The sequence below is a fragment of the Eptesicus fuscus genome, chromosome 4 (assembly GCF_027574615.1).
Source record: "Eptesicus fuscus isolate TK198812 chromosome 4, DD_ASM_mEF_20220401, whole genome shotgun sequence".
NCBI lineage: Eukaryota > Metazoa > Chordata > Mammalia > Chiroptera > Vespertilionidae > Eptesicus > Eptesicus fuscus.
Window position 1 is genome coordinate 83,977,402 of NC_072476.1, and position 5,935 is coordinate 83,983,336.

Genomic DNA, 5,935 nt, shown 5'->3' on the forward strand with positions numbered 1-5,935 from the left:
TAAATGAATACATTGTTCTAAAAAGTGGCTCTTCATAAATTATAACTGATTTTTATCATTGAATTCTTTTATAAAACAAGCTATGTACCATGGTTGGTGAGCAGAAAAAAGTAAGTTCCGGGACTTAATAAAAGTAATATTTATAGTGTGGGAAACATAAAAAATAAAAATGTTTTGTGATATTAACATCCTACAGTAAAAATATCTACCCAAGCTCTGGCTCTCTTTTTGCTTACATTGTATTTCTGAAAATTAGGTCATAACAAGGCATAAAATTAGATTTTTTAGTTTGAAAACTTTATATCTTATGTAATATTTGCTTTCTTTGATAAAACAAAGTAATTTTTTAGAACAATGTTTAATTGAGGAAGAACGGGCCTCGGAGAAGATGCTGGTGTAGCTGTGCAGGTCAGGACTCTCTGGGGAAGTCAGAGGGGCATCAGGTCTCCCACATAGAGGGGTCTCTGGGCTTCAGGTGTCCTTCCATTCACCTGTCTGTCTGGTCACGGTTGTGTCCAGAGCATCCGTTTTTATACTTAGCCAGGAAATGTGTTATACCAAAAGTATGGGTGTGGAATTTCTTGTCATCAGATCACTTTTAAACTTATTTATTGTTAATGTGGTTAATTACAAAATTTGCTAATGTAAAAATCACCTTAAATTTCTGGAGTAAGCACAACTTAGTAATGATCGGTTTTCTTTTACAGATACATTGTTATATTTAGTTTGTTAATATTTTGTTTAAGATTTTATACACCATTTAATGTTTAACTTTGGGTAATTTAAATTCTCTGTTCCTCCATTTCCTCATTTGTAAAATGGAGTAATACTGGTGCCTGCCTTATAGGTTGCTGTGAAGATTAAATGACTTATTATATAAATAATGTTCTAGGACAGTACTGACACATAATAAGCATGATGTAATCATTTGTGTGGTGGGCCACTCTGGTACTTCCTGTCCCTCGTGATCTTGCCAGCTATGTCACAAGATCAGGAAGCCTGTTTCTCTTCTGCTGAAGAGACCTCTGCTTGACCTCAGTTGGACTTCTTGTGAGTGAGAAATAACTTTTGTTGTGTCCAGTCACTAAGATTTGGGAGGTTTTCCACTATAGTTGGTAGTTATTTACCTTAAATCATAGGACTATGCAGGCTTTCCATTTCTTCAGTTAGTTTTCATAAATTATGAATCTCTAGGAATTTGTTTCATTGCCTAATTTTCAAAATTTTTGGCATAATACTCCATCTTTTAATATCGTTTTAATAGCTTCAGCATTTGAAGTTGTGTCCCCATGGCAGAGATGTAGAGGCAGTTGTGTCCCTTCAAGTAAGACCTTGCCATGCCTGTAAGAGATGACCGCCAACTGCTGGTGGCCTGGGCTCTGCCTCAGCTTTTATCTCTGGGGCCTGGCCCTGCTGCCACGGGATCGCCTCAAACAGGCTGTCTCCAGAGACCCTGTTGGGCTGGCGAGACTTTGTCAAGTCTTCATCGTGGCCTGGAGGGTTCCCTGCTCTTGTGTCCTCCCAGTAAGATGCCAACTGCTCAGCATCTGCTTCCTGTGCCCAGCGCCCGCTCCCCTCGGTCATCGTCTCATTGGTTGTTTGAATTTTATCTCTTCATTAATCCACCAGAAGTTGGTTGAGTTGACCAGTCCTGTCAAAGAACCAGCCTTGGTCTTTTTCATTTTCATTTTCTGCTCTTCCCTTTCCTTTTTAGCCATGCTGAAATAAATGATACACTTGGCTTTAAAGTATTATTCTATCAATTTTCCTGTTCTATGTTTCTATTGCTTTATCCTCTAATGGAATTGATATATTTTAGTTTAAATCTGCCATATCATTTTGTTGCTATTCAGTGTCTTCTGTCAGTTTTTCCCTCGCCACTGTTGATCTTTTTAGATTTTTAACATTTAGCATTTCACCTCTACTAGTCTGGAAACCGTGCATGTTTCTGGTGTATTCTTACATGTTCATATTTATTTAATCAGCTCTTTCATGCGCATCTGCTATCATACAGCAGCCATGAGCATGCCCACCCCCCCCCACCCCCCCAGGATCCCTTCTGGCTCACATGCGATGCTCTTTAGTCATTTTAATGAAATATTGTTAATCCCACAGAGTATTTATATAGTTAGTCACTATGTATTTGTAGTTATTTACTATTTATTCTTTGTTTCACTTTCCTTCCTCACATCTCAGACATTCCATCTGCGATCACTTTCCTTCTGCATTTATAATTTCTATGCATGTCTACTGGAGGGAGTTCCCTGTTATAGTCTAAAAATGCCTTTATTTTATCTTTATTTTTGAAAACTATTCTCTGGGCTGGGGTTTCAGGTTGGCAGTTATTTGATGACGGCCTTCCTGTTGGGGCTGCTGTGTTGTTTGTAATGTAGTTTGTGTCCTGTACCCCTGGATCTAGACACCCACCCCCCGCCCCCCCACTCCCCCAGGGCTGCAGTAGAACTTGACCAGGCCTCTGACAGAGCATGGGGTTGGGTCAGTGGTAGCCTAAGTGAGGAGTGAAAGACTCTCTCTTGGGTGAGAGACAGGAGGCTCTCTGCCCTGGAAGTCATGGCTCTGCACCCCCTCCCAGGACCCCTCCCAGGGCCTGTCCCATGTTAGATGTTGGTGCCCATGTTATTGCCTGTCCAGACCATACACTTTGAGGATAAGAGATCCACCATTTAACACTTTATTTATCACTTTTGACAACAATGTTAACAACAGCAAACACATGAGGAGCGTTGTGCAGACAGACATTAGCTGTTTCACTAAAGGTTTGCAGGCCAGGCCTTGACAGCACCCCCATAGGCGACTCTGAGCCTCGCACTCCGAGGGACGGGGAGCAGGGCCCTTCCAACCCCACGGATGTTGCTGCTGAATGCCATTTAGACTTTCTGAGTCAGAACACCCATGACATTGACGTTACTGTACCCATCACTCTGATAAAGTGATACACTCAGTACTCCCTAACAATAAGATGGTGAAAAAATATATTGCATGTATATATAAATTTTATTTCACTTTCCTGAAAAAACTTAGTACAAACTAGTATATGATCACTTTCAAGTTTATTTTAAGTTGTGCAGGTTTCCTTTGTTTGGCTTGGTTTGGTTTTTCAAAAGTCTAAAGGAAGAGAGAGAGTTAACTAAAGCATCTCCAAGCACAGTGACCACTGCCTGGCACGCCACCACACTGGCCATGCTCTCCACGTGCCCATAGACAAAGGCCAGGCCCCTGAACCACCAGATTTCATAGTGTTCAGTGGTAAATCAGTGGAAGGAAACTACTCAGGGTAATAATTTCACAGTACAGCTAAATTGTCAACCTGTACTGTATTGAACAGGTGACAACAGAGCGCCCCCATATGGTGTGTGCTGCAGGACAGGGAGTAGCCAGCTTGTGTATAAACACCCAGGAGGGAATGAGCACAAGTGGGTCCTCAAGGGCTCGCCTGTCAAGGGCCAGATGGTGAATATTTTAGGTTTCATGGGTCATGGCATCTGTATCAACCCCCCAAGTGCCAATGTCACTGCAAAAGCAGCCACAGACAGTATATAAGCACACGGGCGTGGCCTGTGCCATTAAAATTATTCACAAAAATAGGCGATTGTACTGACCCAGGGTGTCAGTGAGCCTCTGCCTGCTGCCATAGTCTCTGTCCACTCAGACGGTCAGGCGGCCACTGGCCTGCCCGGAGCTCTCAGCCACTGGGACATGGCGGCGAGGAGCACAGACAGGCAGCGAGCCATGCCAGTGGACGGCCTCCACGGACCTTTCCCCGAAGGGTCAGCATCCGCTGTAATTTTCATCTGTCTCAACACTCAAGCCCGAGAATATTAAAGGTGTAAAAATACTCCAGTATAAATATATATCTTACTATAATATTTTAAAATTATGTAATTTGAACTTCAGTTTTGGTAAAGCTAACTCTATTCCTGACTACTGCCCAGTTGTGTTAAATAGAAATAAATAAGTATTCTGGTATAATCAGTGTTCTCAAATGCACTCCTGTTCTCTGCTGATGTTCGGACACCGTCGCACTGGCCCCCCCTCGGAATGCATCCCGTCTCCCGGGTGTCCTCCCCTCGGAATGCATCCCGTCTCCCGGGTGTCCTCCCCTCGGAATGCATCCCGTCTCCCGGGTGTCCTCCCCTCGGAATGCATCCCGTCTCCCGGGTGTCCTCCCCTCGGAATGCATCCCGTCTCCCGGGTGTCCTCCCCTCGGAATGCATCCCGTCTCCCGGGTGTCCTTCCCTCGGACGCGGCCTGTCTCCTGGGGTGCCTGCTGTGCAGTTTCTTTTGTTCACAGATAGACATTTAATTTCTATGTGACTGTGGTTAGAAGCTGACGGGCATTGCATAAAAACATGCAGCACAGACACACACTGCCTACGTATTCACAATACTCAGAACCCTGTGGAGGGACATGCACGTGTGTCAGTTTTGTGCAGTGAAGTCGGAGTTTAGAGGCTACACACAGACGCAGTGATGCATTCACCAGGCGATTAAAGGGGCAGAACGGTGAATACTGAGTCCGCATGACTTATCCCTTCTTCCTCCTTCTCTGACAGAGAGGGGAGGGTGGGTTTTCAGAGCTCTACTTTGACTGGAGAACAATGTGTTGGCTTGTGTGTGAGCCTGACGAAGCCTGGGGACGGGCAGGGGACACAGGGTAACCGCAGTGCCTGTGTGGCCAGCGGGACCGTGGAGCTGTGGACAGACTCCCGGCCCGGGCGTGTAGGGAGTCGGGCCCAGGGTGTGGGGCTCTCCCCTGCGTTTGGGTGGATGGGGACAGGGAGGGCCACTGACAGGGAGCAGCTGTGTGCACTTGATTTCATTCAGAAAACCCAAAAAGAAGCTGCTGCTATCAGGGTCAGCAGAGCATTCTGACATTTTCCTCGGATGTGGGCCAAGGGTTTCCTGTCAAGTAGCTCACCTCCACCAGCCTGAAGGGGTGGGGTTGGTGCTGCCTCGTAGGGCCGTGGGGGTCCAGTTCTGAGGCGGCACCATGGGAGAAAGCACGGGCTGCCACGGGGTCGGAGGACACACGCACGTTGTTTCTTTTGCTTAGACCCCATTTCCCAGGGTGCTCCGGCAGGCTGGCCCTCAACGGGGGTTGGAACCGTCGGGTGGAGGCTGTTCTTGCCTGAAGACAATGCTCTGGGGACAGGAGACCTGTCCTGGTGCCGGGCACCTCTCTCCAGGGTCCAGCAGGCAAGGAAGGGCTGAGAAGGGCCTGCATCCATGGCAGGCCCAGGTGACATCTGTCTCTGTGGGCTGTGGCGTGGGGAGCCTTTGCCAGCGCGCATGCTGTGGTGGCCGAGGTCCTGCCGATTCCAGTGTCTGTGACGAGGGGAACGGGGCTGCTCAGGGGCAGGAGACCACGGCATTCCCCCATGGCAGTGCCGGCAGGCACGGCGAGAAATGTGGCCACGGGAGAAAACCTCGCCAGCACTGGAACACGAGGGCTGTGGTTTGTGATCAGCTTATTGTCGAGAAACACTGCACGTTCAGTTGTCTTCAGACACGTTTTCCACGGGTTACTCTTGCCTTTGGGTTTCCCCTAAAGGTCCAGCCTGGGGGACGAGAGAGGCACAGGCTGGGGACTGGCATCCTGCCTGCCTTTGCCCAGCCCCTGGTCCTCAGTTTCCTCACTGCGAGTAGCCTCGCCGGGCAGCTAAGGATCCCCAAGTTAGAAACTTGGGAGAGGATGGTGAGATTAGCCCTAGAAGTGGCCCTCGGAGCCTGCGCTCCAATGCCACACGCTGTGTGCTCCCAGAACCTCCAAACGAAGCTGTCCACAGAGGCGGACGGGGATGGTGAAGGGAGGCCAGCGTGCGAGGGGCCTGGTGGAGACACACAGCTGGAGATGCTGGCCCTGAGCCTTCCCCAGCCCCAGCGGTGACCCCCCCCCCCCCCCCCGTGTGCCGTG